This window comes from Ovis canadensis, chromosome 24, assembly GCF_042477335.2.
Source record: "Ovis canadensis isolate MfBH-ARS-UI-01 breed Bighorn chromosome 24, ARS-UI_OviCan_v2, whole genome shotgun sequence".
Taxonomy (NCBI): domain Eukaryota; kingdom Metazoa; phylum Chordata; class Mammalia; order Artiodactyla; family Bovidae; genus Ovis; species Ovis canadensis.
The window spans coordinates 24,391,388-24,415,259 of record NC_091268.1 but is presented as its reverse complement, the minus strand read 5'-3'; the positions used below and the strand labels follow the sequence as shown (position 1 = coordinate 24,415,259).

Sequence of the window (23,872 nt, the reverse complement as noted above, 5' to 3'; positions counted from 1 at the left end):
CCACCTCTTAATATCTTCTGCTTCTGTTAGGTCCATACCATTTCTGTCCTTTATTGAGCCCATCTTTGCATGAAATGTTCCCTTGGTATGTCTAATTTTCTTGAAGACATATCTAGTCTTTCCCATTCTGTTGTTTGTCTCTATTTTTCATTGATCGCTGAGGAAGGCTTTCTTATCTCTCCTTGTTATTTGGAACTCTGCATTCAGATGCTTTTATCTTTCCTTTTCTCCTTTGCTTTTTTCACTTCTCTTCTTTTCACAGCTATTTGTAAGGCCTCCCCAGACAGCCATTTTGCTTTTTTGCATTTCTTTTCTATGGGGATGGTCTTGATCCCTGTCTCCTGTACAACGTCATGAACCTCCATCCATAGTTCATCAGGCACTCTATCAGATCTAGGCCCCTAAATCTATTTCTCACTCCCACTGTATAATCATAAGGAACTCACTTATTAAACATAATAAATTCTTTTGAATTTCCTGCTGCTGCTGCTTCAGTTGTGTCTGGCTCTGTGCGACCCCATAGACGGCAGCCCACCAGGCTCCACTGTCCCTGGGATTCTCCAGGCAAGAGTACTGAAGTGAGTTGCCATTTCCTTCTCCAACGTATGAAAGTGAAAAGTGAAAATGAAGTCGCTCAGCCATGTCCGACTCTTCATGACCCCATGGACTGCAGCCTACCAGGCTCCTCCATCCACAGGATTCTCCAGGCAAGAGTACTTGAGTGGGTTGTCATTGCCTTCTCCTTTGAACTTCCTATTTTTGTACTAATTCTCATTTTCTTACTGCATTAGTTAGAACCTACGGTATGCAATGAATATGTATGCTGTTAATGGGCATCCGTCTCGGATCATCAATCCTGAAGAGGGTATGTGGTTTCACCAACACCATTAAATATAAAATATCCTTCTATTCCCAGAAGGTTTTATCATTAATGTATTTTTGATTTTTTCCTTTTCATGTTTAGATGACCATATAACTTCATTTTCCCAATTTGCATCATATTGGTTGAGCTCTCAAAATATTAAACCTAAGATTATTCCTGAAATAAATCTGTCAGTCATAGTATGTCCTTTTCAAAAAACATTGCTTCATGTTCTTGTGTTCAACTTGGTAACATTTTGTTTAGGAATTTGTATCAATATTACAAGAAAGATGAGTCATCAGGTTTTGAAATCAAAGTTATTCAGGATTCATATAAAAAACTGTTAGGTCTTTTTTTTTTCTCCTTTAATTCTGATGAGTTTGTCTTTGCAAGTAGTATTACTCCTTCCTTAAATTTTAGAAATAATTCATCATAATGCCATCTGGGCTTGGAGTTAAGTTTGTGATAAAGGTTTTAACTTATGAGTGAATTTTTTAAAATATAGGATCATCCATATTTTGCCTTTCTCTGTTAATTTTGTTTCTCCATAAAATACTTCAAAACTTAACAGAATTCCTGGTTTATAAGGTTCTTCATAATATCCTCTAATTACACTTGTAATATAATCAGGATCTGTAGTGATATCTCTTTTTATTCTTGATATAAAGGATGTGTTTTTTTCCTTTTCTTGGTCACTAGACTTTTATCCATTTAATCAATACTCTCATAGCACTGACTTCTAGTTTTCTATTACATGTAGTGTTCCAAACATTTCATCATTTCCTGTTAGTTTTATGATTCAAGTTTTTCTTTTTGCTGGGCGGAGTCTTTTGCTGGTGCATGGTAGGCTTTCTCTAGTTGTGGCAGGTTGACTTGTTGTGGAGCACAGGCTCTAGAGCTCAAGGGTTTCAGAATTTGCAGCAAGTATTCTCAGTAGTTGTAGCTCATGGGATCCAGAGGGCAGGCTCAGTAGTTCTGGTGCATGGGCCTAGTTGCCTCATGGCATGTGGATCTTCTGGACCAGGGATTGAACCTGTGTACCCTGAATTGGCAGGAGGATTCCAAACCACTGGACCACCAGGGATATTCAATGATTCAGTTTTCTTCAGGCCTGATTTTCTCCTAGATTGACAGGAAAATTCAGATCTTTAACTTTCAGTCACATTCCCTTTTCCTTTTGCATTTAAAGCTATAAAATTTCCTAAGCTCTACCTTAGTTGAGTCTCATAAATTCTGATAAACCCTCTTGATTCTCATTTTGTTCAAAATATTTTCTAATTTCCATTATAATTCCTTCTGTGGAGGTAAATAATGATCTGTCCATTATTTAGAAATACATTTAATTTCCAGGCAATTGCAGATTTCCAAGTTGCATTTTTGTTGTTGAAGGTTAGCTTAATTTAATTTCACTGTAATTAGAGAATCTTCTGAATAATTTCAATCCTGTAATATTTGTTGAGGCTATTTTCATGGCTAATTTTCCCAAAAGGTCCACCTGTATTTGAGTAGACCATGTATTCTAACATTGCTGGGTGCAGTGTTATTCTATGTCGATGTCAACCAGTTCAAATTTCTTTGCTGTGTTGTCCATATTCTTCCAGCTATTAAGAGTGTTTTCAGAGTGGTCTACTACTGTTGTCAATTTGTCTATTTCTTTCAATTAAAGCAGTCTCTCCCCCTTCTTATAAAGTTTAAAGCTATGGGTACATAATGATTGCATTTATCTTATGTACTTTTGGTGGTGGATTGGTTTTCTTCATTACAAAATATCTCTCACTTGGGTTGCTTCTTGTTGAAGTACTACCTTAATATATTATCAATGCTAAATAAAGCACACTTGTTATATTCTACATTAAATTATCAAAATGAATCTAAGATAGGTTGTATAACTTCAAAAAAAGTTTAAAAACACACACATACACACACATTTCAGGAGCCAGTATTTAAACCAAGGATCTTAAGATTCAAAGAAATCTCCTATCACAAGTAAAAACTAGGTACTATGATGTGACAAGGTGATCAAGAAAGTGATCAAGAAAATGACAAAACATGACCAACTTGTGTCAGGTCTTACAACGAGAATGAATATTATTACTACTCTAAGTGTGGTCCAGGGACCAGCAGCATTAACATCTTCTAATAGGTGCTAGGAGAATTTTGCTTTTACTTAAAAATTTTCTTTATCAATGTAATAGCATAAAATTAAGCAGTATAAAATGTTCACAATGAAACAGCTGGTTGTCAACACTCACTGCCTATGGCAATCACTTTTAATATAACTTTTTAAAAATTAATCTCAGTATTTTAAAATATGCTCACTTGTATTTCCTGAGTTACAAATTTTAGCCATTATCATGGTCCTATACTTACAGATTAGAATTTAGCTATTTTCTATACCTATACAACACCTTTTCCATCACATATAATTAAATCAATACTTGAGTTGTTACAAGCAAATAACCAGAGAATCACGACTGCATTATCTTTTTTGTATTTCCTTTTCCCTAAAGCTATCAAATTTTATCTCCAAATTTCCTACAAATTTAGCCTTCACTTTTTAAAAACTCATCAAAACTGCCATATACCAACATTCTCCCTTATTATCCACTCACTTTTAGGTCATGTTTAAAGATCATTACTTCAGCAAACATCTTTCCCTAAGAGAACTACTTCCTCATCTGAATTTCCCATTAGAAATATATATTTTAGTCATGATCTTTGTGGGCTGAGATATGTCTTATTTTTAAATTCTCAGCGAGATGCTTTTCATGTAGAAGCTTTATTTAATGCTGCTATGTTTTCCTTAATAAAGAGGACCGGAACAGACCTCAGTAACTTTTGCAGTAACTATACCATAAGCAGCACTATACACCGTAGAACCTCAAACATATACTAATGGTACCACTTTTAACAGAAACATATAATACCTCTACATAGTTATCTATATACAAACCCCTTATACCCCTAGAAATTTAACGAGAAGTTCAAAATTTCACATTATATTCAATTATCTACCCAATTGAGAGAGTTATGGTTATTTCCCTCTAGATATGGCCTGACTACAAGCTTTTTGTCCTTAGATTGGTAAAGCTAAAAAGGGATACAAAGTTACGTGAATCTAGAGTAATGCATTTGAAAGGTATGGGTCAAGGTTGAATTAAGCCTCAGAGTATAGAATAAGTATTTAAATTATGTAAGAATATGAGACAGAATAAGATAGAATATGGTTATTTGTATTTTATATGTAATAATCTCATTCAACTTAATGAGAATACTCTTGTGCATTTAAAATCAAAGTTTATTTTTATTTTTAAAAACTATGTTATTTAAAATTTGATTACATCAAATGAAATACATCTGTACACATCCACTATAACAGAACTACATGATATGCACAGGCAACAATGCAGGGATCATGCAATATTTTCAGACCAGAATTCAAGATTCTATGTAGCAAGTAAATACAGTAGGATTGAAGGTTGAGGTGAAGTACAAGAGTCAATAATGAAAGCAGAGCAGAAAATTCAAGATGTACCTAGATACACCAGTTCTTAAAGGATGCAAATCATTTCCAATAACACACTGTTCATGCATTTCTGTTGAGGCAGAAGTCAATCTTAGGATGTAGTCTGTAAAAATCTGCAGATAAGACTGAGAGTTAAGTAGATTAATTTGATTATGGTCAGACTCAACATTTCCAAAAATGTATTGAAAGATGAATAAACTAAGACATACTTCACAAGAGCTGAATTCAGTGTAATTAGTCCTTGAGCCAGATGCTTCATTTTTGTTTTTTCAATAGCTTTCCTGTGATATAAGTTATCTTGAATGTTCTTCCCCATTTGTTAGGCAAATATTTATGTCGCCGATCATTTTACTGGCTATAAGTAAATATATGACAAAATCATCATGAAGAGTATTAAATCCCAATTTAGTATAACAGCCCACTTAACTGGATTTCACATAATTCTACTTTTTAACATTTTGTTTCTAATGAATTATTCTGTACAATCATCTTTTCCTAGGTCTTGACCATACAGAAGTCTTTAGAGCAGTGAATACTAGCTCTTCACAAAAGAAGCAACACGTGCTGGGTTACAATGTTGGAAATTTCATCTTCAACATAAAAGTCAGTTTTCCAAGCACAGTGAGGTTTTAGAGAGAAAAAGCAAAATAACTGCTTCCTCTGTACAGAACACATTCTTGAACTTTGCCAAGAAGGAGAAAGCAGGTGGGAGAGGGGCGTTTGGAGAAAGTAAGTGAGGGGAGCGAGAAGCAGGTCTTTTTTTTTTTTTTTTTTTTAAACTTACTCAAAAATAAACTGTGTTAAAGAACCATGCCTGCTGGCACACGGCTTTCATCCTTCAATCACAGCATCCCTACACGGATGAGCTCCACAGGTGTACGTCACACGTTTGTGCTCCAGGTGCTTTAATTTAAAAAGGTATTTGGGCATCAAATGGTCTAGTGCCTTCGAACATACGTCAAGGAAAGCCTCCCCGCCACCAGGACAAGAACACAACTTTTGGCCCCTGGTTTCTTCGGACAAATTATAACTAAAACAACTCTTGGAAATGTGGCAACGGAATCTCAAAGATGGGGCGGGAGACTACATTTTCTCCGTCCGTTTCTAAAAGTAGTCCTGTCAGGCCCCAAGCTTGTACTTACTCGCCGAGTACCAAACCCTGAGGGGACGTGCCTCCGCGACCCCGACTTGCACACGCCGCCGCCCGCCACTCCCGGTTCGCTAGGCGCCCACTCCGATAGCGGTAGGAGACGCGTCCTTTCGCCCTTCGCCGACGTCTTCCCAGCCAGGTCGGCGCCCCAGCGACTCCATAGACGCCTTAGAGTCAACCCCGCCACAACCGCCTGGCTCGCGCAGCGCTCCGAGGCTTCCGGGGACCGGCCCTCAGGGAGGCACGCAGCGCCGGAGAAACTGCCGTCCCGGTCAACCGCCGCTCGCGCGGCCCGTTCCAACGTACCTAGAGCGGCGTCGCGCTGGCCGCTTCTCTGCCTTCGCACTACAAATTCTACCTCTGGGGACTGCAACCGCCGAGCACAATGACGCTCTCCAGTAAACCGGCCGAGGTAAGTCTCTCTGCGCCCACCTCCCGGACTTCCGGCCAATGGCAGAGCGCGCTTGCGGCAGCCCAGCCAATCAGAGGCGACCTGGTGGAAGAGGCAGGTAAGTGGAAGTCGGCTGAGGGGTGCAGAGAATTCGCCTTCAGGAAAGCGACTGTCAGCGTGTTGGGTCACCCGCGAGTCGCGCGACTAGGCTCCTGAGCCAGGCCTTGCATTTGAGTGACTGAAAGTTTTCCGAAAATCCCTGTTTACAAAAACAGGCGACTCGTCTGCAGGCATTTAAGGTTTTAAAATACTTCAATACAATTCCGTAGATTTCGATTTCGTTTTTTTTGGACAACTTAAATTTTGTGACACAGACCAGTGGTCATATTTTCTTGCGTTGCCTAAACGGAATTGCCACGCTAGGCTGTGTCAAACGTCAAGAGACCTTCTCCGCTGCCAGATAACCTCTTTCTTAGTGATTAAAGTGACTTCTCTAATTAAGCACTCTCGATCTAGTTTAAGGCCTGAGAAGGCAATGGCGCCCCACTCCAGTATTCTTGCCTGGAAAATCCCATGGACGGAGGAGCCTGGAAGGCTGCAAGTCCCTGGGGTTGCTAAGAGTCAGACACGACTGAGCAATTTCATGTTCACTTTTCACGTTCATGCATTGAAGAAGGAAATGGTAACCCACTCCAGTGTTCTTGCCTGGAGAATCCCAGGGACGGGGGAGGCTGGTGGGCTGCCGTCTATGGGGTCACACAGAGTCGGACACGACTGAAGCGACTTAGCAGCAGCAGCAGCAGCAGCAGCATCACGGAGGACAGAGCTGCTTATTTGTGCTAGTAACTACTGACTACGAGAAAACAGAGCCAAAATTGGACGATCTAGAAATAGATTATTCATAGAAATAGGTACTGTAATCCAGTTGGTTCCCAAAAATGTGATCCAGGGATCCCTGGAGGTCTATAAGGTCAAAGCTATTTTCTTAACAATAGGAAGATGTTATTGGCCTTTTTTATTCTCATAATCTAAAGAAGTTAGATCGAATTATCCAGAAGCTTCTAGGAAATTAACAACTCTTTTGCTACAAGTTGAATACAGAAACAGATATGAGAATCCAACTGTTTTTTGTTAAACACTAGGGAAACCTGGAAAAATGTAAAATATTGCCATCCTTTGCAGCTTTTTGGTTCATAAAATAATTTTTATAAAGTAATGTCCATAGCTTTTCTTCTGTTTTATTGAGATATAATTGACATACAGCCTTGTATAAATTTAAGATGTACAGCATTATGATTTGACTTACCTAGAGACATGATTACCACAATAAATTTAATGGACATCTGTCATATATAAATATAGAATTAAAGAAATAGAAAAAGTTATCTGTGTGTGTGATGAGAACTCTTAGAATTTACTCTTTAAAAACTTCATGTATAACTTGGTTTGGTTCAGTTCAGTCACTCAGTCCTGTCACTCTTTGCGATCCCATGCACTGGCTCAAGTCAGGCTTCCCTGTCCATCACCAACTCCTGGAGCCATCCAACACTTTCATCCTCTGTTGTCCCCTTCTCCTCCTGCCTTCAATCTTTCCCAGCATCAAGGTCTTTTCCAATAATTTGCTTCTTTGGATCAGGTGGCCAAAGTATTGGAGTTTCAGCTTCAGCATCAGGCCTTCCAATGAATATTCAGGGATGATTTCCTTTAGGATTGACTGGTTGGATCTCCTTGCAGTCCAAGGGATTCTCAAGAGCCTTCTCCACACCACAGTTCAAAAGCATCAATTATTCAGTGTTCATCTTTCTTTATTGTCCAATTCTCACATCCATACACGACCACAGGAAAAACCATAGCTATGACTAGACAGACTTTTGTTCATAAAGAAATGTCATTGCTTTTTAATACGCTGTCTAGGTTGGTCATAGCTTTTCTTCCAAGGGGCAAGCGTCTTTTACTTTGATGGCTGCAGTCATCATCTGCAGTGATTTTGGAGCCCCCCAAAATAAAATCTCTCACTGTTTTCATTGTTTTCCCATCTATTTGCTATGAAGTGATGGGACCAGATGCCATGATCTTAGCTTTCTGAATGTTGAGTTTTAAGCCAACTTTTTCACTCTCCTCTTTCACTTTCGTCAAGAGGCTCTTTAGTTCTTCTTCACTTTCTGCCATAAGGATGGTGTCATCTGCATATCTGAGGTTATTGATATTTCTCCCAGTAATCTTGATTCCAGCTTGTGCTTCATGCAGTCTGGCATTTTGCATGATGTACTCTGCCTGTAAGTTAAATAAGCAGGGTGACAATATAAAGCCTTGATGTACTCCTTTCCGGATTTGGAACATATAGCAGTGTTGTTTGTATTTAGCATGTTGTATGTTACATCCCTATACTTATTTATCTTATAACTGGCAGATTGTACCTTTTGACTTGGTTCATCTTATTCCTGCTGCTTCTCCACCCCTTTTCTTGCCGCCCCCGCCCCACCCACAAATTTGATCTCTTGAGAAAATAGCAATTTTGAATATAGTTAAAGAGTATATATAGAGTTGCTGAGAGAGAAGGGTGGTGTGGGAGAAGCGTGAGACAAGTGAATTGGAACTAGATAAGGAATTTAGAATGAATTCAGCCACATTACTGAAATCAGAGATGATTGTGGTAACATTATTACATCCTTATAGATGTCAACTGAAAAAAATGCACAACCTGAGAGTTGAGAAATATATTTAATTTGGGGGGTTACTGAGCATGTAAGCCTGGATGCAGTCTCTCAGATAGCTCTGAAGGACTTTTCCAAAGAGGTAATGGAAGAGCCAAGATACATAGGAGTTTTTACAAAAAAACAAGTAATAATTTAGGCTTTGTGGGCCACCAGGTCTCTGTTATAATTACTCAGGTCAGCTCCTATAGTGTGAAAGCAACCATAGGCAATACTTAATTGAATGAACATGTCTGTGTCTCAATAAAACTTTATTTACAAAAACAGATAGTGGCTCTGATTTGGTCAGCAACCCATAGTCTGCAGAACCCCAACAGTCAACAACATGGCAATGATTCACACTTATGTTTCTTTTAGACATTTTATAACTATATCTTTTATATATAGATCTAAATCAATGTTGAGTTACTTTTTGTTGATGGTATAAGGTAGGATCAAGGTTCACTTCTTTGTTCATACTATTTTTCTCATTTCAATAACATTTTTGAAAAGACTGTTCTTTTCCCTCTTTGAATTGCTTGACATATTTACCAAAAAGCAATTTAACCATGTACAAGTCTATTTCTGGACTCATTGTTTGTTTCTATTGATTTATATAATTATCCTCATGCCAATATCCCATTGTTTTGATTTCTGTGGCTTTATAGTAGGCCTCTAATTTAGCAAGTATAAATCCTCCAACTTTGTTCTTCATTTTCAGAATTGTTTTGCCTATTCCAAGTCCTTCTCATTTCCATATAAATTATAGAATCCACTTGTCACTTTACATAAGAAAACTGCAGTGATATTGATTTTGAGTGTATTGTATACATAGACAAGTATAGAGAATTGACATTTTAACAATATCAAGTCTTCCAATCCATGAGCAATTAACAGGTATATGTATAATTTTTATTAAAAATATTAGTGGTAATCTTCTGAGGGCTGAGATTATAGAATATTTTTGTTCTTTTTACTTCTCTGTCTCAAAAATATTATGTTAAAAATATTTAGACCAAAAAAGATACTAATTTTGGTTATGCAACAACTCAATTTAATTTGAATGATTCAGAGACAAGTAACTATATTAGAAAAAGAGAGGGTAATTGTTTCTGTCTTTCTAACTAAAATAGATTCATTACCAAAAGAAAAAAATTATTTGATGATGATGTGTCCTTAGCAACTAAATTTTTAAAAAGCAACTGAAGAAAAAGAAGAATGGGAAACTGGATATTCATCACACCATGAAAGTACCTTCATCCGAATAACTTTTTTATACACTGTGAATTCATAATCTATTTTCTCTTTTGAAAGCAAAAGAAATATGCATTTTTAACTTTCCCCATTGAAAAATCTAAGAAATAATGACCAATCTAATGGCAGTGAACTCCCCCAAGGTTGAGTCTATGTGTTATTTTCCACTCCAAGAAGCTTGAGCTTCTAAGAAAAATAGTTGATTCCAGTTCTGAGCAAGAAAGTACAACTTAGCCTGGAGCATCAAGAGGAGGGGAATTAAATTTTACCTTTTAAATGGAGGAGTATTCTAGAAATTGTGGGCTGATTTTAAAACCATCACCACAAACCCATTAAATGATTTTGATTTTTTAAAATGTACCCAGTGACTATCTGTATGCATCGTTATGAAACACAAACCATATATAAGCATATTCTACACAGTAAAATTTGAAATCCCCTGTTTGCATCTCAGGGCTTCCCTGATGGCTCAGTGGTAAAGAATCTATCTGCAATGCAGGAGCCACAGGAGACCCGGGTTGGATCCCTGGGTTGGGAAGATCCCCTGGAGGAGGGCATGTCAACCCACTCCAGTATTCTTGCCTGGTGAATCCCATGGAGAGGAGCCTGGTGGGCTATAGTCTCTAGGGTTGCAAAGAGTTGGACACAGCTGAAGCAACTTAGTACACACGCATGCACATTTGCAACTAAACTTACCTACAATCCCACTCTAAGCTTCCTACCATGACTTTAAAGTTCTTTTCCTACTTACACACATATATACACACATCTGTTCACAGGGCACGTACAAATTTAGAGCTTTTATTAGTACATGAATGGGCCCATCCTACCATTCTGTTTATCAGTCAAGACACAATACCTTGGGACTTCCCTGGTCCAGTGGCTAGGACTCTATACTCCCAGTGCAGGGGGGCCTGGATTCAATCCCTGGTAGGGAAATAGATCCCACATGCTGCACATAAAAGAATCTGTATTCTGCAACTAAAGATCCCATGTACGGCAACTGAGACCTGGCGCAGCCAAATAAATAAATCATTGCTGTTTGTTTGGTTTTCTTAAAGACATAATATCATGAAGTTCTTTCCATGTCTGCATAAACCTAGCTCATGCTTCTTAAAAACTAGGGCACCATATTCTGTTGTACAGATGTACAGTAACTTATTTAGTTAATTCCCAACTTTTAGACCTAGCATGATGCTCCCTCCTATTTTTTTATATACACATTACGCAATGAATAACTTTCTGTCTTGTTCCCTTGTTCTGTAAATTAAGGAACTATAAGTGGTTAAAAAATGCTTTAATAAATTGTAACTGTGTATTAAAATTTGACAATAATTGCCAAATGTTGGATTCACAGGAAAGTTGGTCTAAAAGGGAAGTTGTTCCAGGAAGAAAGGACTGGACTTTTATCGGTTAGGATGTTTTGCAAGTAACAGAAAACCAAAGTAGCCCAAACATTAAGAAAAAAGTAGCAATTGAAAAATAGTATTTCCTTTCATCTCCCTAGTACACTGACTAAGATCGTGTGGATTCAGAATAACTTGAAATTTTGAGGTGGAAGCACAAGGTCATTTAATGATAACAACTTCAGCCGGACTGTGTTAGCTCTGTTGCAGTTTAAAAAGGGGAAGGGGAATTTTGCCCCAATTTCTGGCAGACAGAAGATAAGAAGCCCAGCAAGACCTAGGACTTTAGCTCCTCCCATCCCACCACCAGCCCTGCCACCTCCCACACCCATCCCCACCCATCCCTTGCATCCACCCCTAGGTCCCAAGGCAGCAGGGATTCCTCCATCCCTATTCCCTGATGGCCTCAGGCCTCTGTGGGCCTGGCCTCCAGTTGCAGAGGCTGCCCTGTCTGTATTGGGCTGAGGTGAACCCCCACGAGGCTGCAGAGGACATGGGGTCTTGGGGTGGTAGGCTTGGTGGAGCAAGAACAAAGGTGACCACTGGAAGGACACCCAGGACAGAGAAGGCTGGTCTAGGCTGGCATAAGCTTGGCCATCTCAGTATCCGGCCAAGTTATCACACCAATCTAGCACCTGGGGTGACTGACTGGTCCCAAACAATGTGGATGAAGCTTTTCAGGGCCCGGGAGTGAACTGTGGCAATTACAGTTGGGGCACTGGTGGCCCTTGGGTCTTGACACTGGAAGCCTGAGATAATAGAATAGCATACTGCTTTGGGTTGGGCTTCCCAGGTGGCTCAGCTGTAAAGAATCCACCTGCCAGTGCAGGAGAAATGAGTTCAATCCCTTGGTTGGGAAGATCCCCTGGATAAGGAAATGGCAACCCACTCCAGTATTTTTGCCTGGGAAATCCCATGGACAGAGGAGCCTGGAGGGCTACAGTCCATGGTGTTGCAAAGACTTGGACATGACTGAGTGACTAACACACACACACACACACACACACACACACACTGCATTGGGCCAATGGGAGGGGCCCACCATCCTTGAGGGAGATTTGCTGGCCACTTATGAAAGACCTGTACATAGATTATAGAAACGCTGCTCTTCACTTCTCTCCCAGCCTTTCAAAGGAAGACTTCTGCCACATCTAGGCCTTCCAGCTGTAAAGCGGTTCCCTGGTGGCTCAGATGGTAAAGCATCTGTCTACAATGCGGGAGACCCGAGTTCAATCCCTGGGTTGGGAAGATCCCCTGGAGAAGGAAATGGCAATCCACTCCAGCACTATTGCCTGGAAAATCCCATGGACAGAAGAGCCTGGTAGGCTACAGTCCATGGGGTCACAAAGAGTCGGACACAGCTGAGTGACTTCACGACTTCACTGTAACATATGGTGAAGTAGGGTTAGGAAATCACACAACTTTGAGCCTTCCCTGGTGGTCTAGCAGTTGAGACTTCACTTTCCAATGTGGAGGGTGCAGGTTCAATCCCTGAATGGAGAGCTAAGATTCCACATGATCACTGCCAAAAAACCAAAGAGGCAACGTTGTAACAAATATAATAAAAACTTTAAAGATGGTCTACATAAAAAATTTTTTAATTTAAAGAAGGAAAGTCACATGACTTTTACAGAGCCATTTGTTTTAAACAAATCATAAAATTGTCTTCTGGAATGGCTTTTGGAAATGGTATTGGTAAGATGACGGCTCGAAACCCCGTTAGGTACACACAATGTCCACTTTTTTTTCTGTAGTTTAGAGGACATGGAGCAGAAGGTGTGAGGAGGAAGAGAAGAGGCTTCTCTGCCAGACTGGCCAAGTTTGGAACATATTTTCCTAGTAAAACCACTGTTCCATATGTGCATTTTATTCCTCACTATATATAGTTGACAATGCTAAGTACTTTAAAAAAAATCTAGTCTTTCTAGATGTTCTGAAGTGCCTAATATATATTAAAAGTAGAGGTAGTAAAATAACATTTTGTAAATATCTTTTTGTTCAGATTAATAAGAAATATTAATTTGGCCAAACTACTCCTTTGAGCACATGTTGTGTGTGTTTGTGCATTGGTTTGGGGGAGGATAGAGGAGTTATAAATACAAAGGGTTGTCTAAGCAAGTTTGTTTATTCTTAGGCAAGATTAACTATTGCTCTTTAGGGTCCTACCTTCCATTTGTATTGCTGTGTATATAATAGTGCATGTAATGAACAGATAATACGGGGTTTACAGCAACTAGGCTTCCTAGATGTCAAAGATACTGCTAGTCTGTGACTGACCAAGGTTCTTGGGCTCCTTAGTCAATAGAAATTTAAGAGGCCAGACATGAAATTCAGACATGGCTATGCTGGGGCTGGAAGATCATGGCATCCGGTCCCATCACTTCATGGGAAATAGATGGGGAAACAGTGGAAACAGTGTCAGACTTTATTTTTGGGGGCTCCAAAATCACTGCAGATGGTGATTGCAGCCATGAAATTAAGACGCTTACTCCTTGGAAGAAAAGTTATGACCAACCTAGACAGCATATTCAAAAGCAGAGACATTACTTTGCCGACTAAGGTCTGTCTAGTCAAGGCTACGGTTTTTCCTGTGGTCATGTATGGATGTGAGAGCTGGACTGTGAAGAAGGCTGAGCACCGAAGAACTGATGCTTTTGAACTGTGGTGTTGGAGAAGACTCTTGAGAGTCCCTTGGACTGCAAGGAGATCCAACCAGTCCATTCTGAAGGAGATCAACCCTGGGATTTCTTTGGAAGGAATGATGCTAAAGCCCAGTACTTTGGCCACCTCATGCGAAGAGTTGACTCATTGGAAAAAACTCTGATGCTGGGAGGGATTGGGGTCAGGAGGAGAAGGGGATGACAGAGGATGAGATGGCTGGATGGCATCATGGACCTGATGGACGTGAGTCTGAGTGAACTCCGGGAGATGGTGATCGACAGGGAGGCCTGGCGTGCTGCAATTCATGGGGTCGCAAAGAGTCGAACACGACTGAGCGACTGAACTGAACTGCAGCAGCATTCATGCTTAAAATCTTGCATGCTAGGCTTCAGCATTATGTGAACCAAGAACTTCTGGATGTCCAAGCTGGGTTTATAAAAGAAACAGGAACTAGAGATCAAATTGTCAGCATCCACTGGATTACAGAGAACGCGAGGGAATTTCAGAAAAACAGCTATCTCTATTTCATCGACTACACTAAAGCCTTTGACAGTGTGCATCATGACAAACTGTGGAAAGCTCTTAGAGAGATGGGAGGACCAGATCATCTTCCCTGTCTCCTGAGAAATCTGTATACAGATTAAGAAGCAACAGTTAGAATCCTGTATGGAACAATTGGTTGGTTCAAGATCAAGAAAGGAGTATGACAGGGCTGTCTACTGTCACCCTATTTGTTTAACCTATATGTTGAGGACATTATGAGAAATGCCAGCTGGATGAATTACAAACTGGAATCAAGATAGGTGGGAGAAACATCAACAACCTCAGATATGCAGATGATACCATTCTAATGGCAGAAAGCAGAGAGGGACTAAAGAGCCTCTTGATGAGGGTGAAGGAGGAGAGTGAAAGCCAACTTAAGACTACATATTAAAAAAACTAAGATCATGGCATCTGGCCCCATTACTGCATGGCAAATAAAAGGAGAAAAGGTGGATGTAGTGACATATTTCCTCTTCTTGGGCTTTAAAATCACTGCAGATGGTGACTGCAGCCATGAAATCAGAAGATGATTACTTCTTGGCAGGAAAGTGATGACAAACCTAGATGGTGTGTTGAAAAGCAGAGACATTACTCTGCCAACAAAGGTCCACATAGTCAAAGGCTATAGTCTTCCCACTGTTCATGTACAGTTGTGAGAGTTGGACTCTAAAGAAGGCAGAACACCAAAGAATTGATGCTTTCAAACTTTGGTGATGGAGAACACTCCTGAAAGTCCCTTGGACAGCAAGGAGATAAAACCAGTCAATCTTAAGGGAGATCAACCCTGAATATTCAATGGAAGGACTGATGCTAAGGCTGAAGTTCCAGTATTTTGGTTATCTGATATGAACAGATGCTGGGAAACATTGAGGGTAGAAGGAGAAGAGGACATCAGAGGATGAGATGGCTGGTTGACATCACTGATGCAGTAAACATCCATTCAGTTCAGTTCAGTCACTCAGTCATGTCTGACTCTCTGCAATCCCATGGACTGCAGCACACCTTGCAATCCCATGGACTGCAGCACACCAGGCTTCCATGTCCATCACCAATTCCCGGTGTTGGGGGCCACTAGGAGGAGAGCAAGAGGGAATCCATCTTGGAGACTGTCAGCCATCTTAAGGCAGGATGTGAACTGGGCCTGAACCTTGTTCAGGAATGAGGAAACCATTGTTAAAGAAAAACCAGGTCTCCATGGAAACCCCCTCCTCACAGATGGCAAATAAAGATTGGAAGTAAAGGTCTGGTTGTCTCAGTTAGATTAATCTCTGACTAGATTAATCTCTGATTAGACTAATCTCTTAGATTAATCTCTGATTAGACTAATTCATCTCTAACTAATTAGATTAATTGTTCATTTCTGTTAGATTAATGATAGAAATGTCCCTTTGATGTAAAGTCCCTTTTAATTTAATTAATTCTCCATGTAATTGTTAATTCTCCATGTAACTTCATGTTGTAAAACTAAGTACATGTAACCAGTCACATAATCAGGGTATAAAACCAAGCCCTCCGAAGTCATCGGGGTCCTTGTTGGGAGCAAATTCCCCTTGGACCCACTGGCATAATAAACTGTACTCCTCTGTCTTGAGTGTCCTCCGAGGTGTGTTTTGAGACTCTGGATTCCACAACACTGTAGCTTGCTCAAACTCATGTCCATCGAGTCAGTAATGCCATCCAACCATCTCATCCTCTGTCACCCCCTTCTCCTCCTGCCTCCAATCTTTCCCAGCATCAGGGTCTTTTCCAATGAGTCAGTTCTTTGCATCAGGTGGCCAATGTATTGGAGCCTCGATGAGCATGAACTTGGGCAAACTCCAGGAGATGGTGAGGGACAGGGAGGCCTGGCGTGCTGCAGTCCATGGGGTTGCAGTGAGTCAGACATGAGTGGGTGACAACAACTGAAGCAGGAGGGAGTGAAAACAAACCAAGGTTCCCTTACTCACTCCCTGAGGGGTTGGGGATGGAGTGGGTTGGGAGTTGGTAGGGGTGTGTGAACTGCTTCTTTATCTGAGGCTGAGGTAGGAGATAGATGGGCTCCAGGCTATGAATTTACAAATAGTGTCTTGTTTACATTTCCTGAGGAAGGAGGAAGATGGGGTCTGGGCTAAGTATTTACAATCAGCCTCTCATCTGCACTTCAAAATAGAAGTAACAACAGTTTTTAGTTCAGTTCAGTCACTCAGTCATGTATAACTTTGCAACCCCATGCACTGCAGCACGCCAGTCCTCCCTGTCCATCACCAACTCCCAGAGCTTGCTCAGACTCATGTCCATTGAGTTGGTGATGCCATCCAACCCTCTCATCCTCTGTTGTCCCCTTCCCCGCCTACCTTCAACCTTTCTCAGCATCAGAGTTCTTTCCAATGAGTCAGTTCTTCACATCAGGTGGCCAAAGTATCGGAGTTTCAGATGCAGCATCAGTCCTTTCAATGAGTGTTCAGGACTGATTTCCTTTAGGATTGACTGGTTGGATCTCCTTGCAGTCCAAGGGACTCTTAAGAGTCTTCTCCAACACCACAGTTCAAAAACATCAGTTCTTTGGCACTCAGCTTTCTTTATAGTTCAACTCTCACATCCATACATGACTCCTGGAAAAACCATAGTTTTGACTAGATGGACTTTTGTCAGCAAAGTAATGTCTCTACTTTATAATATGCTGTCTAGGTTGGTCATAACTTTTCTTCCAAAGAGCAAGCATCATTTAATTTCATGGCTGCAATCACCATCTGCAGTGATTTTGGAGCCCCCCAAAATAAAGTCTGCCACTGTTTCCACTGTTTCCCCATCTATTTGCCATGAAGTGACAGGACTGGATGCCATGATCTTAGTTTTCTGTGTAAGGTATAGTTCAGGCTGAGGCAGAAAAGAAGGAAAGACGATCTCAACAGAGGTAGGTTACCTTTATTCAGGCAAGGCGACAGTCGGCCTAACGATCAGGCTGAGTGCAAGAGGGATCAGGGAGGCTTCATATTTAAAGGGAGGTTTGTGGAAGCAATAAGGGAAACATTAGTCAGGCAGGACATTTTGGGTAATCTTTAGTTGAGATGGCATTTGTAGTTGAACAGGAGTTGGGAGGTTTTGGGCAGGGGGTGATAAGTCCCAGGTAGATGCAACTGGCCCGGAGCGTCGGGACGGGACTTAAATTTCAGTTTTGTTTTCCCTGAAGTTAGGTGATTCAGCAAGGGCCTTTGAGACTGTTGTTTTCGTTTCTAGGCCCAAGGACTCCTTCATTCCAGACCCTGAAATCATAAAAAATGGGAAAAAGGGCGCCGTATCTCTCTGGCTACTTTCTGCTGGATAGGGGCGACAGTTCTGGGTCTGGAACGGAGGATCGTCCTAGGGCCCAGGGTCTCCTTTTCCTGAGGTTGGGGTGAGGCTCTCGAGAAGAAGAATGGTCTTGACCTGAATGCATTCTTGGAGATGGTCTTAAGAGATGGCCTGAATCCGATCTTGGAGAAAGCTTTCAAAGAGATTGAAGAGACAGGGTCCAAATAAGAGGAACAGAATGATAAGTACCAGTGGTCCCAAGAAAGGGAGCAACCAAGGGAGGGCCAGTTGGAACAGGTTTTGGGGAGTGTCAAGGTTTTGTAACTCTTTTCTGCAGCGTTGGATTCTGCCTCTGAGTTCTTTGACTCTGCCCTGGACTATGCCCATTTCATTAACAAAGTAGCAGCAGTCCTCTCCTAGTAAAAGGCCCTCCCTTTTCTGCGGTGAGAAGGTCCAGGGCTAGCCTATTTTGTAGGGCCACAGAGGCTAATGAGTTAATTTGTCTTTGGACCGAAACAAAGGACTCCACTACCTGCTCCATATCCTCGTTCTATATCCTCGTTAAGTTCTTGGGACAGCCTGTAGTAGAAATGGGCTGAGGTCAAGATGCCCCCAATCCTGGTGCCTAGGGCTACTGCTCGGAGAAGGCAATGGCACCCCACTCCAGTACTCCTGCCTGGAGAATCCCAGGGACGGGGGAGCCTGGTGGGCTGCCGTCTATGGGGTTGCACAGAGTCAGACACAACTGAAGCGATTTAGCAGCAGCAGTAGCAGGGCTACTGCTATGCCAGTCCCAATCAGGAGCAGCTCTTTTTTTCCTGTGGGAAAGTTCCTCTTGGGGGTAGACTATTTGTTCTATTTCTGCTTCTTTGAGGAATGTTAGACGCGGGGTTAGGAAGACCAAGATGCAAGGTCCAGAGGGCTCAAGGGGGAGATGTGTATATGCATAGGTCCCGCAGAGAATGAAGATTCCCGGGTTGGTGCAATTTTTTGTGCTGTTCCAGAGAACCCAAGTGGAGCAGAAGGAGGGAGCAGAGTTTGTAAGACCAGCATAGCTGGGACTAGAGTAGTTGAAACAAGTTAGGTTTGAAGAGGCTGAGAGAAGGACATTGTCAGAGACTGGCCGAGTGAGTTGTGTAGTTTTTTGTTGGGGAAGGGAAGTATAGTTGCCCTGTGACAGCCAGGTTGAGGGTAAGGGAATTGCTATGTGTGGTGAGGGAGACCGTGACATGCACATCCAACCCTGGGATGTGTGTTGTGTGTACTGGAAGAATTGGAAGGAAGAATTGAGAAGGTGGGTAAGGTGTTGGTTGCCAGAGGGAGGTTTTAGGAGAGGCTGTAGTTGGGAAAGGCGGTCTAGGCATTTGTAAGGCTCAGAGGTCACCTGTAACTGGGAAATTATGCTCGTTATGACTTGTTCTTGTTTCTTTTCTCCATATTGATCTGGTACCCTACCCTATCTGAGTACCTCCAGTGGGTAATGGGATAGAAACATATGTTTCTTCCATTTGGCTTATGGCAAGTGCTCACAAAACTCCCTCTCTTCTGTACTTTAACAGTGAGTAGGGATTTGGACCTCTGCCCTGAGGTTCATGGTGCATGGTCTTGGAGCCGTATTATAACATGAGGAATGAACATAGGAATAAATGTCTGAGCAGGGGTAGGGACTAGCCAGAAGGCAGGGGAGTGCAGCAAGGATAAGGAACAGGGGAGTCATGGGTCTGTTAATTAGGCAGTGCAGAGGAAATAGCACCCTAGGAGTAGAACACAGTTAACAACTCAAGCAATACTGACAAAGAGACGAAGGATGGGTGACCAGTCCTGAGGGGAGACAGTTACTAGGCCTATAGCAAGGACTAAGATTAAGAGCGCAGTTATGGTTAGAGAGATGGGGAGAGGCCAGTCAGGACGAGGGGAGGAAGGCCCCAAGTTGGTGGTTGCTTGAATCTGAGGAGGAACAGTATTCATTAGGATGTAGAATGATGTAGAGAATGAGAGTAAAGAAATCAATTTCATCTGGACTCAGGTTGTAGAAGGTCCCCTGGAGCCACAGATGAGACCCTGCGTGGTCAGATCTTTAAAGGGGGTTCTGGTCAGGGCAGTGGTCCAGAGGTCTTGTAGTAATTGGGTCAGGAACAGTTGTAGGTTAAGGAGTGTCCAGATCATTCAGTGTCCTCTCGGATGGTTGACAGGGATTGTTGCCAGGTAATTTTTAAGGAGGTGGGCCCTGTGAGGGAGACATTAAAGGTGTCAGTTAAGGACAGCTGTGCAGGATCAGAGATGACCTGTTTTAGGCAAGAGAGGTGTACCCCAGAGGTGACCTTCTCGAATTAAGCTGCAGTCAGGGTAAGGAGGATGATTTTGAATGGTCCCTGCCACTTTGGGGTTAGGTCACCCTGGGGATTATCAGACAGGTAGACCATGTCCCCAATTTGTAAAGCAGGCTAGGGGGCTTGAGGGTCAGGGGCAGGCAAATTATGGTTGATGTATTTCCTGAGGGCACTGGAGGGTTCCATCAGAGGGGAGTGTATGAAGCTTGGTATGGGAGGAGGTTCAGTGGGGAGTCCAGGAGGGAGCATGGGCCTTCCTTACATCACCCCAAAGGGGCTCAGCTCCAGGGGCTTTCCGGGCAAAGCCCGTACTTTGAGGAGAACAATCGGCAAAAGTTTAGTCCAATCCAGATGTACCTCGAGGGATAGTTTGGTAAGAGTTTCTTTGATTATTCTATTCTTCCTTTCTACCTTTGCTGAGGACTGGGGACAATATGGAATGTGAAATTTCCAGGGTGTCTGTGAGGATTGGACAAGTTGTTGGGTGACCTTGGATGTAAATTCCAGGCCATTATCAGACTGTAGGGATGAAGGTAGGCCAAACCTGGGGCTAATTTCTGTGAGGAGGATTTGGGCCACAGGGTGGGCTCTTTTGTTTGTGGTGGGAAATGCTTCTGCCCATCCTTCTGCCAGTCCACAAGGACTGGGAGGTATCTATCTGAGTCTCCGAACCGGGGGCATATGAGTAAAGTCTATCTGCCAATCCTGTGCTGGGAGGCTGCCTCTCATTTGATGGGTTGGAAAGGATGTCGGTTTAAGGTTGGAATTGGAATTAGTACGTTGACATGTCTGACAGGAGGCGGTAAGGTTATCTAAATATTGTTGGTCAGCAGTTGATATGGGGAAGTGGTTACGGAGGAACTGTTGGAGTGTCTTGAATGAGGGATGAAAGAGTGAATGTAGATAAGAAAGGATTTCTCTGGGGGTGGGAGGGTCGGATGGAGTCAGGGATAAGATGACGGGACTGGAGAGAGGTCTGGGGCGGGGCTATCTCCTTTGCCTTCTGGTCTGGAGCATTGTTGTAGGTTGATATGAGACTTCCCTTTCGATGTCCCCTACAGTGGAGGATGGCTGCTTTGTTTGGTGAGAGAGCTGCCTCTAGAAGTTTGTGGATCAGGTCTGAATTAATAATAGGGGATCCCGTTGGAGATAGGAAACCTCTTTCTCTTCACATTAGGGTTTTTGAGTGAAGTATGTTATAGGCATGTTTGGAGTCTGTGTGGATGTTAACCCTTCGATTTTTAGCCAGAGTTAAAGCTCTGGTGAGAGCTATCCGTTCTGCCTGTTGGGAGGTGGTGTGAGGTGGCAGAGGTGAAGCCTCAGTTCTCTGGGTCCCATGATTGTGATGAAGGTCCCCCTGGATGATGGCATATCCTGCCGCAAAGGGTGGGGATTTTTGACAGCTGCCATCCATGAACCAGTGTGGGGTGTCTGGGTCTAGGATGGGCTGATCTGTTAAATGTTGGAAGGGGTTTTGGGTAAGATCTACTGTTAAGCTGCAGCTATGTAGGAGGGGGCCTGTTGTAGAGGATGTGGGTAATAAGCTGGTGGGGTTAAGGGGAGAGCAGGGGGAGAATGAGAGCTGAGGGTCGAGGAGAAAGGCATGTAGGACCTGTACCCTGGAAGGGGGAAGGGAGAGGAAAGCCTGATATGATAGTAAGTCTCAGAAGGTGTGTGGAGAACAGACTGTTAAAGGGGCATATCCAGAGTTTATTTGCTTTGGTTATGAGGCCTGTGATAGCAGTCATGGTCTGTATGCAGGGAGGCCACCCTTGGTCACCATGTCAAGCTGTTTTGATAGATAGGCTATGGGAGTCAAGGTGTCTCCAGCCTGCTGACATAGAAGTCCCAGGGCCTGTCTTTGGTTGGAATGGGCAAAGAGAAAGAACGGTCTGGTGTGATCTGACAGGTGGAGAGTTGGCAATTGGAGGAGGCTTTGGGTGAGCTGGCGAATAGGATTGGCCAGCGAGGAGGGGTTAAAGAGGGGCTCACCCAGACATCCTTTAATTGCCTCATAGAGTGGCTTTGCAATGAGGGAGAAGTTAGGGATCCAGATACGGAAAAAGTTGAGGAGTCCGAGGATACACAGGAGCTCCCTTTTCGTTTTTGGAAGTGGACAGTTGATTAAGGCCTGGATTCTATCTGGGGGAATAGTTCTCTGTTGGTGGGATATGGAGAGCCCCAGATAGGTGACGTTTGTCTGAACTACTTGGGCCTTGGATCAGGACACCTCATAACCCCAGGATCCCAAGGCCCTGAGGAGTTTGGCAGTATGTTGGAGGCAGAGTTTTCGGGTTGGGCTACAAAGGAGGAGGTCATCTACATATTGGAGGAGATGACTCGGTGCTAGATCGAGTGTCTGTAGGTCCTTTTCTAAAGCCTGTCAAAAAAAGTGGGGGCTGTCTCTGAACCCCTGGGGGAGAACTGTCCATGTTAGTTGTTGGGAAACATGAGTCTTGAGTCTTGTCAGGTGAAGGTGAAAAGGGCTTGGGAGAGGTGGTGGAGGGAGATGGTAAAAAAGGCATCTTTGAGATCTAATACTGTGAAGTGGGTTGCAGTTGGGGGTATGGTGGACAGAAGGGTGTAAGGGTCAGGGACTACTGGGAATGTCAGCATGACGGCCTCATTGATTTTTCTCAGATCCTGGGCCAGTCTCCAAGAGTTTGGTCCCTTCCTTACTGCCAGAATAGGGGTGTTGTGTAGTGAATGGGTAGGAATTAAGATGAAAGCTTGAAGAAGACGGTCTGTGATAGGCTTAAGTCCCTTGTGGGCCTCTGGGGTGAGAGAGTACTGTTGTTGGGTGATTATAGTCAAGGGGTCTTTTAGGGTGATGTGGACTGGGGGATGATGTTTGGCTATGGATGGGTGATCAATGTCCCAGACTTGGAGGTCTAAGGCGGGTAGATCCAAGGGAAGGTCAGAGGTGAGGTATAGGGATGGTCCAGGTGCCATCTGCATGCAGAATATAGAGACTGTATCAAGGAGGGTATGGTAATAAAGACCCCCAATTTGGATAACAAATCTCTCCCTAGGAGTGCCATTGGGCTCTGAGGCATTATGAGGAATGAGTGTATGAGGGTCGATTTTCCAAACTGACAGAGTAATGGAGAACTGATTTTTGGCCTTAAGGGAACTCCAGAGACCCCCTTGATTGTGAGTTCTGAGTCTTGAGTTGGGCCAAAGTAAGAAGTTAAGAGACAGAAAGCAGCTCCAGTGTCTACTATAAAGGAGGTCTTTTTCCTGGCCACTACCCCATCTACCTTAAGTTCCGAGCTTGTGTCTGGGACATGGGCAGGGAGGCTGGAACCCGGGTCCCATCATTGAAACAACTCTCGTAGGGTTGAGCTGGGGTTCCGAGGAGATGTGGGGATCTTTCCAGAGGCTCTGGGGCATCCCTGTGGACATTCCACTCTCCAGGTTTGGGAGATGGGGACCTCCCCAGGGGTGCCAGGACGTCCCTGGAGACAGTCCATCTTCCAGTGTCCCCATTGACCACAGATTGGGCATGCTTTTGTGGGGGGCCTTGAGTTTGGGCATGCCTTTGCCCAATGTTCTGACTGGTTGCATCGGAAGCAGGGTCCAGGGGGGATCTAAAGCCCCAGTTTTGGGTGACTTGGGCCGGGCTGATCTCTTCCCTTAATTGCTGCCACCAAAAAGGCATATTTAGCTTTTCTCTCATGGTCTTTTTCTCTCTTAGCCTCCTCCTCTCTACTATTGAACATCTTGAAGGCTACATCTAGAAGGTCTCTTTGGGGGGTCTCAGGGCCCTTCTCTAGTGGTCAAAGC

The 23,872-nt window shown here is 42.9% G+C and overlaps 1 protein-coding gene across 3 annotated transcripts in view; it reads right to left on the bottom strand.

The window, feature by feature from the left end:
- Positions 1-6,141, bottom strand: part of ATF7IP2 (activating transcription factor 7 interacting protein 2) — a 54,978-nt gene extending 48,837 nt beyond the window's left edge. Inside the window, exons 1-3 of one of the 3 annotated variants that reach the window (XM_069571492.1) lie at positions 5,531-5,943; positions 4,598-4,743; positions 4,398-4,513 (exon numbers count right to left, since the gene is read on the bottom strand). The gene's annotated coding sequence lies outside the window, so the exon portion shown is untranslated. Of the gene's footprint in view, positions 1-4,397; positions 4,514-4,597; positions 4,744-5,530 lie in introns of all 3 variants that reach the window. The other 2 variants (XM_069571491.1, XM_069571490.1) reach the window with 2 other exon arrangements.
- Positions 6,142-23,872: the final 17,731 nt, after the last annotated feature.